General features: G+C 39.1%; 1 protein-coding gene and 1 long non-coding RNA gene across 4 annotated transcripts in view; both read left to right on the top strand.

Annotated features, from left to right (window-relative positions):
- The window catches only part of doc2b (double C2-like domains, beta), a 241731-nt gene that overhangs the window by 164280 nt on the left and 64112 nt on the right, over window positions 1-13339 (top strand). The gene's annotated exons all lie outside the window — the stretch shown is intronic.
- On the top strand, window positions 10375-12103 carry LOC309499499. The gene is made up of 2 exons (XR_014206274.1): window positions 10375-10742; window positions 11666-12103. It is a non-coding gene; the product is annotated as an uncharacterized lncRNA (long non-coding RNA).

The raw sequence follows: 13339 nt of genomic DNA, 5'->3' as shown, positions 1-13339 counted from the left end.
CTTTTTGTGTGTAGATAGGCAGAGGAAGCCAATAACCAGAGTAACAGGCAGGATTCTTATATGGACATAATGCGAAACTCAATAAAGATTCATTTGTAGTGTTTAATCTGAGCCTGTGGTCTATTCTGATGAGACACATGGCCACCTGTGGGCTTTTTTATTAGAAAATCAAGAAGTCTGCATACCATGCTGTAACATGACATCATTCTACAGTGAGACGTGACAAGCCTGTGAATATCCGTTTGATAGCTATAAAGGGTCATACATTATTCATATACCTTGTTGATTTCTCCTGGATTTCGTGCTACATTTTTTTTGTAGAGCGACTAAATGTAAGTGAAAACTCATTTGTCTTGTTTTAGAAGTGTAATGTGATCCTCTGGTACTACTCATGAGATTTGATTTTATATAAGGTGTACAAGTACAGTAGAAGCAGGTTTTGAATAAGGTGAGTGTCATCGTGCACCGGAGAATTTTGACCCTCCACTTATCCTTGTTTCTGTTGCTTCAAGTGGAAAAAGCACAATGCAACCTGAAAAGAGAAACTCGAATGTTAGAAGTGAATCTGTCACTACTGTAATGTGCTGTTAATGCTGAAAAGGGTCTCTCTTGGCCTGGCCTATAATGTGCTCAGATACACACTCTGCCACTTGTAAAATAAAGCATTACAGTTTTAACAACAAAAATATCTAGAAGCAAGATGCAGTGCAAGTGCATTTTTCAAATGCTGATTTTGTATGCATTTATGGTTTGATAAATATATATTTTTAAATTATCCGATATAATCTATTTATTTTTTAAGTTAAGATTTGCATTTATTGGATTGCATATTTAAGTAATGCAGTTAGTTACTTTGTGGGGGGAGTGATGGAATTTTGTAATTGCATAGAAATATTGTATTGTATTGTATTGTCCCCCTCTCTTCTTTTGACAATGCCAAAAATACATCATAAAAATTAGACAATGATTTTTTTTTAAATGGATATTTGAACTTTTTTCAAAACTTAAATCTGGTAAAATTAAGCTTATTTGATACCATGCTGTGTTTTAGAAAAACACCCCATAACTACAGTGTTGCAAAGAACTGAATCAGAAAAGTCGCTACAAATTAGGAGAAAAAAAAAATGTGATCCAAAGAAAACATGAAAATTAAATGAATTGAAATTGCATGTTTTTTTGGTATAGTGTTTTTAGAAGGCTCATTTGCTCTTGGGTTCATTAATGTGCTTCTGATGAACTGCTTTAGCCAATGAACAGAAATAATCAGGTATTAACCAAAAGAACCTCCTTATAATCACTTCTGAACTCTAATTAGCCTTAATTATACGTGTGCGTGCGTGTGTGCGTGCGTGCGTGCGTGTGCGTGCGTGTGTGCGCGTGCGTGCGTGCGTGTGTGTGTGTGTGTGTGTGTGTGTGTGTTGTTGCGTGTGTGTGTGTGCGTGCTCTCCTCTATTGATTGTTTTGCTGAAGAGCTGTCAGTGTGATGGCCGTGTGTGACAGCATGTGCCGCTGCTCTCCCTCAGAGGAGTGATACAGATACCAGCCTGTGTGACTGCCCTCTGTCAGCTTTTCAGATTCTCAGCATAAACGTTTCTTTCTCATGCTAATCAAGAAGCAGATCCTCTTTACCACATCCTCAATTTACTACAGTATAAACTGAAATGAAAAATAGGCATGAATCAATATAAAATTCTGGGCTGATAATGTTAGATCGTTTAAAACTTTTCAGCTGGCGGGATAGCGATTTACAAATTACAGATATTTATCAAATATGATCATAACAATTACTACCGTTCAAGACTTTTTAATGTTTTTAAATAAAGTCTCTTCTGCTCATCAATGCTCACAAATGCATTTATATGATCAAAAATACAGTAAAAACAGTCATATTGTGAAGTATTATTACAATTCACATTAACCGTTTTCTATATTAATATATTGTAAATTGTCATTTCTTCCTGTGATGACGAAGCTGAATTTTCAGCATCATTACTCTAGTCTTTAGTGTCACATGATCCTTCATACAGTAAATGATTCTAATATGATTTGGTGCTCAAAAACAATGCTTATTATTATCAATGTTGAAAAAGGTTTTTGCTGCTTAATATTTTTGTGGAATCCATGCTACTTTTTTTCAGGATTCTTTGATTAGAAAGGACACACTCAAACAAAAGCATTTTTTTTTGTTCATTAAAACAGATAAACTTAAAGTAATGGAATGAAATTGAAAAACTTGACTCAGAGTCAGACCCCTAATTTCTAATGTTACAATGTTATGAATGTTACAGTGAGACACGGCATGAGTCAAAGACATTTGTTTGTTGCATAGTACGTACATATACCAACAATTAAAAGTATAGTGTAAACACATCCTGTATGAACCACCCCTAAATCATATAGCTTCCTTTGTAAATGCACATTACAAAAATATAAATCAAATGTTCTCTAAATGAAAAGCTGAAATTAGTGGATTTAATTCAACCATCAGTATACACAGATCAGGCATAACATCGACCACCTTCCTGATATTGTGTTGGTCCCCCTTTTGCTGCCGTCGAGGCATGGACTCCACTAGACCCCTGAAGGTGTGCTATGGTATCTGACACCAAGATGTTAGCAGCAGATCCTTTAAGTCCTGTAAGTTGCGAGGTGACGCCTCCATGGATCGGACTTGTTTGTTCAGCACATCCCACAGATGCTCGATTGGATTGAGATCTGGGGAATTTGGAGGCCAAGTCAACACCTCAAACTCGTTGTTGTGCTCCTCGCACCATTTTTGCTTTATGGCGGGGTGCATTATCCTGCTGAAAGAAGCCACAGCCACCAGGGAAAACCGTTTCCATGAAAGGGTGTACATGGTCTGCAAGTATGCTTAGGTAGGTGATACGTGTCAAAGTAACCTCCACATGGATGGCAGGACCCAGGGTTGCCCAGCAGAACATTCCCCAAAGCATCACACTGCCTCCGCCGGCTTGCCTTCTTCCCATAGTGCATCCTAGGGCCATGTGTTCCCCAGGGAAGCAACGAACACGCACCCGGCAGTCCATGTGATGTAAAAGAAAACATGATTTATTCATTTATAACCGTTGCGTACGCACAAAACAGGCCCTGAAAGAGGCGTACGCCACGTCCAACGCACAAGTTGTGATTTATAAAAACAAACATGACGGGAAAATTTGCGCACCTGCACACAAACTCTGACCCATCAAAGAATGATTTCTATGTACTATGTAGCCTATTACTTCTGATACAAACATTTAGATTAAATATGCCATCCTCATAAATGGAGTTAGGCAAGGCAAGTTTATTTATATAGAACATTTCATACACAATGGCAATTCAAAGTGCTTTACATAGAATAAATTTAAAGGGACACTTCACCCATTTGCATTAAGCTTTGTATTGTTAGAAACCCAGTCATATATTATAATAAACGTGGATTTTTCATTAATTTTTCCCTGAGATGGGAGAAATAAGGATTTAAGTGTTTTACTTCCTGCTTATTATGACGTAAAAATCATCATTTTGCGTCATAATAAGCAGGAAGTCACATTTCATTGAAAAGTGTAGAGACTACAAACACTAGCTCCTCATTATTCCAGGGGGCGGGACCCGCTCACGCTACAGGCCTATTACAGATCAGTGGGTGGGACTTCACTTTCTGAAACTAAAAGCAATATCCTCCATCTTGTTTGGAAGCTAAGCTAACAGGCACTGTGGAGCAAGCTGTGAAGATATGACAATAGCGGAGGGTAACGTTACTCAATATGATGTAGAAGAAGAGGATTTCGGAAGTCTGATGCTCGAATCAGGTGTTTGTGGCTACCTTTACAAGCCGCATAGCGAAGAGCAGCCGAGGCAGAAGACCTGCCTGTCGCGGACGAGAAGCCCAGACTGGCTCGAGCTGGGGGCGGACTGGTGGCGCCGGTGATCTCACTATGCAACTACGAACCGCTACGAACACAGAGATAGAGTCCGTCTGCTGCAAAGCATTTAAACGATGGCAATTTCTCCTGGACGAAATCTCTGAATCAGACGAGGACACGGACGTTTGTGTTGTGAACCATCCTAGTTTCGCACCGCATCTGACTGAACATCCCGGTAACGTAACCATGCAATAATTCACCACTTCGAAAGAAATACAAATGAGGAGTAATTCATTAATGAGTTCGCCAACTAACTAACGTTAGACATTTTGTGTGAAATGAATTTCAAGCTCCGGTGGTAGCTAGCCTTATGGACGGATGAGTGATTCATATGCGTCAGAGTCTCACTAGTAGCCTTGTTGTTTTCAACTGCGCTCTCTAACTGGTAGGCGCGGCTTGGGAGTGGCCTCCTAGGGCAGCGAAGCAAGTGCATTCTGGGAGTTGTTGTCTTTCATCCACATAAGCCAAAAATACATTTTCTGGCTTTTCTCAGTCTAGAAAGCTCCAAATTCAAAAATAATTTCACATTTCTTCTACATAAATGACCTATTTTAAATACACATTCATTTTTCCAGAGGTGAAGTATCCCTTTAAATAATAAAAAGAAATAAGAATAATTAAAACAGTTTAGAAAAATAAAATGAAATACAGTACAGTACAAACAGTCGGACGAACAGCGGCACAGTGCTCATTCAGTAAATGCACAGCTAAACAGAAGTGTTTTGAGTCTGGATTTGAATGTGACCACTGTAGGAGCACATCTGATCTCTTCTGGAAGCTGGTTCCAGCTGTGGCTGGCATAATAGCTAAAAGCAGACTCGCCATGTTTAGAGTGAACCCTTGGTATTTCTAGCTGATATGATCCTAATGATCTGAGTGATCTGTTGGGTTTATATTCAGTGAGCATATCTGCAATGTATTGAGGTCCTAGGCCATTGAATGATTTATATACCAGTAATAATACTTTAAAATCAATCCTAAATGTAACTGGGAGCCAGTGTAAAGACCTGAGGACTGGTGTGATATGTTCATATTTTCTGGTTCTGCTCAGAATCCTAGCGGCAGCGTTCTGTATGAGCTGCAACTGTCTTGGGAAGGCCAGTGAGGAGTCCATTACAATAATCCACCCTGCTGGTGATGAAAGCATGCACAAGTCTTGTCTGGAAACAAAGCATCTAATTCTTGCAATATTTTTCAGATGATAGTATGCTGATTTAGTTATTGCTTTGACATGACTACTGAAACTAAGGTCTGACTCCAGTGTCACACCAAGATTCCTGACTTGATGTTTAGTTGTTTGACCCCTAGAGTGAAGGTATGCGTTCACCTTGAGAACTTCATCTTTGTTTCCAAGCGCAATGACTTCAGTTTTGTCTTTGTTTAACTGAAGAAAGTTTTGGCACATCCAACTGTTCACTTCATCAATGCATCGGCACAGGGAGTCAATGGGGCTGTAATCGTTAGGCGATAGGGCTAAGTACATCTGTGTGTCGTCTGCATAGCTGTGGTAAGCAATTTGGTTGTTTCTCATTATTTGGCTCATTGGGAGCATATACAGGTTGAACAGGATTGGCGCAAGAATTGAGCCTTGAGGGACTCCGCATGTCATGGATGTCCACTCAGACTTATGGTCTCCTATACTCACATAATAACCTCTCCCATCTAAATATGACCTGAACCATTTTAGGACTATCCCAGAAAGCCCCACCCAGTTTTCCAGCCTGTCAAGAAGTATGTTGTGATCGACAGTGTCAAAAGTCGATCACAACAAGTTAAGTTAAACACTTAAATGACATGAAATCATTGCTGAGAAGTTACAGCATTTTTTTCTATTCAATAAATAGAAATATTTGTAGTGGATGTGATGCTTTTGAACACTTTTCCTGTGGCATGCTGTGTTTTGCCATTTTTTGCTTTCGGACGCACATACACTTTTAGTAAGGATCCTACGCAAATTTTTATAAATGAGACCCCAGGCCACGTTCTTCCATTGCTCCGTGGTCCAGTTCTGATGCTCATGTGCCCACTGTTGGCTCTTTCGTCGGTGGACAGGGGTCAGCATGGGCACCCTGACTGGTCTGCGGCTATGCATCCCCATACGCAACACACTGCGATGCACTGTGTATCCTGACACCTTTCTATCTGAACCAGCATTAACTTCTTGAGCAATTTGAGCTACACTAGCTCGTCTGTTAGATCGGACCACACGGGCCAACCTTCGCTCCCCATGTGCATCAATGAGCCTTGACCCTGTCGCCTGTTCACCACTGTTCCTTCCTTGGAGCACTTTTGATAGATACTGATCACTGCAGACCGGGAACACCACACAAGAGCTGCAGTTTTGGAGATGCTCTAACCCAGTCGTCTAGCCATAACAATTTGGCCCTTGTCAAACTCACTTTTTTCCTGCTTCTAACACACCAACTTTTAGGACAAAATGTTCACTTGCTGCCTAATATATCCCACCCACTAACAGGTGCTGCGATGAAGAGATAATCAGTGTTATTCACTTCACCTGTCATAATGTTATGCCTGACCGGTGTATATCATAATTTAATTTTCCCAGTTAGTGGCAAATAGTATATTGGCCACATTTCTAAAAAAAAAAAAAAAAAAAGGAAAACAGGTCTATATAAATACAGCTAATCTGTATCGATCGCTGCGGCTGGGCTGAGTGATAAAAGATTCCGGTGCTAATTGTCTTTTTCAGAAATGTTTACTAAAGGAGGGGGGAAGTCATCTGGTTCCCTCCTCTTTAATCATCTCTCTCTCTCTCTCTCTCTCTCTCTCTCTCTCTCTCTCTCTCTCTCTCTCTCTCTCTCTCTCTGACACACACACACACACACACACACACACAAACTCACACACACACACAAACTTTCTCTGCTTTCCCGACAGGACACACAAACACTCCTGGTCTGAAACCACAGAGCCATAGCTCTAGAAATGGCCTCTTTATTTTCTGCTGTAATTTGACAGATTGGAAGCCTTTTATGATTCAAGGTTATTTTGACAAGCACTCTACAGATGCACTTTCCACAGATAGATAGATGTTTGCTGAGGAAGTGGAGGGGCTGCTGTTATTTCACACACACTTTTAAACACAATAAAAGGTTACTTGTTATTTCTGACGAATCTTGATTGCTGTGTATTTTTTATTTGCTGGGAGTCTTTAAAATGGTTCAGGGTTTTTTTTTTTTCGGCTTTTTGATGAATCTTGTAATATATATATTTGGGGAATATGAAACGGACACAGCTTATTTGACAATGTGTTGCTAAGCTACATTTCTGGAGTGCTATAGAAGAGATTGATGGCAAGACAAATGTCATGGTTGATAATGGAGACTTATCTAAATTGCCAGGCTTAGTGAAGAGAAAATGCACAGATGCTGTTATAGTGTACACAGCATCCATGTCAATCTATTCAACTCCTTCCACAGCCATAATATCTCATAGTATGTCTTGACTTGTCCACTTCACAGCTTAGTCTGATCAAGAAATGCCGCTTGGACAGAAAGAGACCATCTGACCAACATGTAAAGTGACCAACCACAGTTTTTGTTTTTCATTCCAGTCGGAGTTACCCAGGCTCATTATAATTTATTTATTTTTTAAGTGTGACATTTCTGAAAAATTATATTACATGTTGTTCTTGCACAATTCAAAACACTTTCAAAGTGAAATGTTCAGTGAGTGCCGCTAAAGGGTTTAAAAGGCTTTATAGGCATTTGAAAATAACTTACCTCCTACCCTTAACCCAAACAATAGTGTTAACAAAAGACAATGTGAGATAAAAACACATTTGTTGAAGCATCCATGCCATTTTAGCATGTTTCTACAAGTCTTTGATTTCTTTATCGGTTGTTGTGACCCGTGTTTAACAGGACTCGTACCTAAACGCTCTGCATTGCAAGTGCAATGCTGCATAAGATGAGCTACCAACTGCTTATGTGGTGCAAACATTAAAATGTTTTCGTTTACAAATAATGGTGAATCGTTGGAGCCAATAGCCAACACTTCGACATGTAGCAGGCGACCCAAGTTCAAGTCCCAGCTCGTCATCCTTTCCCGATCCCATCCCGCTCTCTCTCCCACTTCACTTCCTGTCCTCTCTATAACTAACCTATCTAAATAAAGGCAAAAACAGCAACAAAAATAATAATAATGGTGAATCATGGAAAAAAAATGTTTTACGTCATTGCATAGGAAGTGCAAGGAATCGCGGGAAAATGAGTCTCAATAATCCGATAATCATAAATTGTGTGAAAAGGAATAAAAGTTGTTGGTTTCACTGCCACTAGTGTTCATTTCAGCCAGAAATTCAGAAACTGAAGTGAATTGTATGTATAGGTAAGTTTTTAGAGTTTTGCGAAAACTCTAGAGGCCCGTTTTTCCATTGAGCCTCGATTTGAAATGATGAGACAACAAATAATAGTCTGATGTGCGGTGAAAAAAAAAAATGCTAGTGCCATCACAAAAGCAAATCCAGATTAGCTGCATTGCCCATATCATTTGGTCATGGAAAAGGTTGACGAGAAGTGTTCATATTGAAATGCAGATGTTATGTTTGCCAATCTGAGTACTGTTTATGACTTTGAGATTTCTTCTAAAACTCTGGAAGACATACTTTGGCTTAAGCAAAATGTCTCGTTTGCTCTTGCTTCGGAAAAACAATTGAAATATATAGTCATTTTTCTTTCCTATGGAATCCCACTCTCTTTTTATTCTTGGCAGACGGTCTTATGTCATTCTTTGATTCATTGGTCTGCCCTTCCCGAGACGTTTATTATTAGACCTCTATCAGCAGTGCAGGGCGTGGGGACGCATCAATTCCTCGATGGAGGACAGAAGACTGCAGACATGCTTCAGACAACAGAAGAAGGGCCGGGATGTGTCTGCTGTTCTTGGCCATCTCTCATTCACTCAAATATAAACTTTGCAGTAGAAAATTAGGAATTTTTTCATCCTTTGGAAAAGGCAGATGGGTGTCTGTTTTGAGTGTCCCATTATATCAGTATGAACTTCTATTCATTTAAGTGGGATGAATCAGTAATTCACATACATATATATAGCAATAACATATTCATTAACATTTTAGCAGCATCTAATAGAAACGGTTTCATTTTCTCTCTATGAGCAGTCTAGATAACCGAATTGCACTTTCACTCCCACAGTTTCTGTCTAAAATGAGGAACCTGGCCATTTCTTATAGCCCTTCATATGTAGCCCATCAACAAAACAATACAATAAACAAGATGCCACACAGAAGCCATTATAAATGATTCCTCTGTATATTTTAGAGCACCACCATTGCCTCAGGGCTTTTCAATTTCAAGTTTTCTCCAAGAAGTGCAGGAAGTCCACAGTTTGTTTCTTTGTTGTTTCTTTTGTTTTTGTTGTTTTATATTGCATATTCTGCCTCCCCTATATATTCTAACTCATTCCCTTTTAACTTAATGGTGAATCTGTAATTTCCTTCTCTTTATGAAGGTTTAACACATTTACAAAGAAATAAATAGTACTTTGTGTGATGGATCTGCCATGAGCCTTTGCAAATCTCAACATAAAAAAATTAGTCCATCGCCACAAAACAGGGAGCAAAGTGGTCTTCAATTGTGACAGTCTTTATTGAATCTTGCTTACGCAAGATAAAAAGTGATCAAGCCTCATTAGAGACGAAAAAGGCACAAATTTTAACAGTTAAAAAAAGATCCAAAAATTATAATCCATTCAGGTTACATCACAGGAAATATCCAGTATTCAAAAAGGACATAATTATGCTTGAGCCTCTCAAACTGACAGAGTTCAAATCAGCACCACCTTTCCAGGGTAGAATAAGTAACAAGATTCTTCTCACTAGACGAAACATACACTGAATTTATAGAAGATGGCCAGCACCATGAAAACAAAAAGGGGAAACAAAACCATAAAAATGTTCACAACAGTAACAACACAAACCCTGGAATGAACACAATACATTTAAATACATTTTGAGCAATGGATACATTTTAGTTAATTCAAAAATAATTCTATTAAACAAAAATCACATTGACCAAGACATCACATTTTCCTATGCCCCCTCTAATACATCAAAGTTGGTACGGTCTCATTTAGAATTCCCATAAAACAGATCAACTTCCTGTTTGAATCTCTTTGTCACGAGGCTGGTCCATTCCCACAACACACCAGGTACTAAACATTTCAAGTCATCTCAATTACAAAATGAACTTTGACAATTTTAGCTATGTTTTTAAAAATCACATTTTAGCCAAAGAGGAATTTTAACTGGTTTTAATGTTTTAACCTTAAGCCAAACAACTAAGCCCGTGCACTGACTCTTATCAGAGATCTTAAACCAAAGCAAAATTGATCAATATTTTTGTGTGGCATAAATCCTGGCCATCACACTTTGGGAGAAATAATAGTACATTAATGTGTTGGTGTCATGTACACTGGGGTTGAACCGACTAGTCGATTAGTCGACTAGTCGACCTTAATGCAATGCCGTGACGCTTTAAGCTTGACGTCGACTAGTCGCGTTGATCATGTGACACTATGATTGTCACCATCAAGTGTGTGGAAATACTTCACTAAAGATGAAGCTTGTAAAAATGTCACTTGGAAAGTAAGTCTGTCCTGAAGTACAACAAAAGTACAAGTGCAATGCACACTCATCTGAAAAGGCATCCGCTAATGTTAAGTGAGGAATGCAAATCATCTCGACAGCAGTAAATTTACCCTTCGCAGGGAGTTTGATTGACAGGCGATCTGACCAATCATAATCCGCCGAATCCGCCATTTCTGTCCGACAAAGCAGTCAGGAGAGTTAGGCCCTGTCCCAAATGGCACACTCCGGACTTGTGGACTTCCTCAGAGTCCACACTTTGGTGACGTCATGTAGTGCAGACCTATAGGGCCCTTGGCGCGAGTCCACGAGGGCGCATTGAGAGGTATTTTTGGGACAGACTCGATCGGCATGCCGGAAATAACGGTCTGGTTGTTGTTGGACAGGAGAAATCACATTTTTGCGCTCCGACGTCTTATCTGCATGTCCACTACACAGCCTAATTTTACAGTTCTATATTTTGATATTATGCATATCACCTGGGCATTAGACAATAGATAAATCATGCTTATTTAAATGATGTATACAGTTGTACATAATAATACATAATGTTCCATTTGAACTAAGATTACAATTTTAAAACATAATTTAAACATATTTTTTTCAATTTACAGGTTTCAATATTCATACTATGTTTACATATGACTCAGTAAAGCCCTGCCATTCGGTTCTATTTATTTAATGAATCATAATGCGATCGTATTATTAAACACGCTATTATTATGTTTGAGACATCAACCACTGGTCGATGACCATAATGTTTGTATAAACTGTAGGTAACAACTGGTAAAATGTACATTTAGGTCATAAAAACAGTAATATTTTCTTCACAGCCATGTCAACAATTATCCGTGAGTGAAATCTCCTCCCATCTGTTGTCTGATTGGCCTTTCGCAAGGATTCCTGGGTAGTTAAAGTGCGTGGAGCCTGCATCTATGCGGGCTTCGTGGAAGACCGCTTCAAGGGTACAAAGGGGGCGCTGCTGAGCACACTTCAGAGCGGTAAAATGCTGAATGGGACGGCCTACGGACTCGTAGACTCAGCGAGCACGCGCAATTCAAGTCCACGAGACCGAAAGTCCGCATGAAGTGCGCCATTTGGGACAGGGCCTTAGTAGATTAACGTTGGAGGATTTGAACTTGAATAACGCTGTGTACTGACGTCTTTCCGCGGTTAAAACAACGTTCCTTCTTCTGTTCATTCATGTTTATTTGATGCTATAAATGAACTAGAAGGAAGAGAAGATCGGTTCATGAGCAGCTTTAAGAGGCTCTACAGCGATCTGTCACGACACATTAAAGAGCCACAAAACGGTATTTATTGTTTAAATTTCTTTATAAAATGACCAAATATGAAAGTTGAGACTTTGTTTACATATTAAAAGTAACCTGCTCTGTCCTGTCTTGTCAGCACGTTGTCAGTGTCCTCTCTGCTCCGCGATGTATATTTCACTGTGTCGGACATAGCAACAGTAACTAAAGGGGGAGGGTCTTTGCGAACGGTCAATTAGAAACTTCACTAAACATGCAAACCATGATCGAAAAGTAAAAACTGTGAATGAGCAGGACTGTGACAGTGAGTAGGCTTACTTACAGCCCATCTTGCATAAATGGCATTGTTATGCCAACATAATGCATCACTAAAAAATGTTTGCACTAAAACGGGAGTTATTGTTGCATTGTTACCGTTAAGTTGCAACATATTATGAACTGTCTGTCAGCATCTGTATCATTTTCTGCTAATAAATTGCAAATTGGGGCATGTTGCAAAGCAGTCCCATCTCTTGTGTTTTTATGAATGACGTGAGTGACTAGTCAACGTCGACTCGACTTTGATGTCATAACAGTCGACTTCAAAAAATCTGAAGTCGTTCAACCCCTAGTACACTCACATGAGATGAAGACTCAGATCAGTTGCCTAATAAATGTGTGAAACAGAAGTTGTGATAGTCTTTTCTCTATTGTGATGTTTATTCATGAGCAAGTTAAAATGTGCGGTGGGACTTAATTTTGTCCATGGGGAATTGATTGGTTCATTGTATGGTTGTGGTTTGTTATTGGTCGATCTCATGTGAGTGACAGGTTTCCCCGCCCCCACGCCAGTAGACGTGTCATCAGAGAAGAGATGTTGCTGCAAGAGGGAGGGGGAGTTTTTTTATTAAAGACTATGAGGGCATGTGAATTTTTACAAAGATTTATCTGTGCACAAAATATTTTTAATAAATACCGCAATAGTCCATTAAAACAAATAAGAATTGTCTATTTTGATTTGCCGACTTTAAAGCCTTTGCTTTTCTATGATGTTATGATGCTAAATTCACACCACTAGGTGTCCGTCCAAATCCAAGACAGCTGTCATATCAGACAGCACAGCATAAACAAAAATGACTTGCAGCTTTATCAACACTGCTATGTTCTGTACTCTATGTCTAGTCTAATTTGTCAGGCCCTCTTTCATTGCCTGAGTTACATACAGACACAAGGTGACAGGTGACATCCCATTCAATTAAAATTATATCCCATGCAATCCCACTCTATCTCTGCACACATACACTAAGTTCGGGGTCAGTAAGATTTATTTATTTATTTTCTTTAAATAAATGATACTTTTATTTAGCATTAAATAGATTGAAAGTGACAGTAAAAAATATTCGTATTGTTTCATATAAATGCCGTTCTTTCGAACAATCTGTCATCTGTTTCCACCAAAAATATGAAGCAGCACAACGTTTTCCAACATTGATAATAATAAGAAATGTTTCTTGAGCAGCAAATCATCATATTAGAAT

The sequence above is a fragment of the Leuciscus leuciscus genome (genome assembly GCF_965113295.1).
Source record: "Leuciscus leuciscus genome assembly, chromosome: 5".
NCBI classification, from domain to species: domain Eukaryota; kingdom Metazoa; phylum Chordata; class Actinopteri; order Cypriniformes; family Leuciscidae; genus Leuciscus; species Leuciscus leuciscus.
The sequence above is the reverse complement of the archived record's forward strand: the minus strand, read 5'-3'. Positions and strand labels throughout refer to the sequence as shown.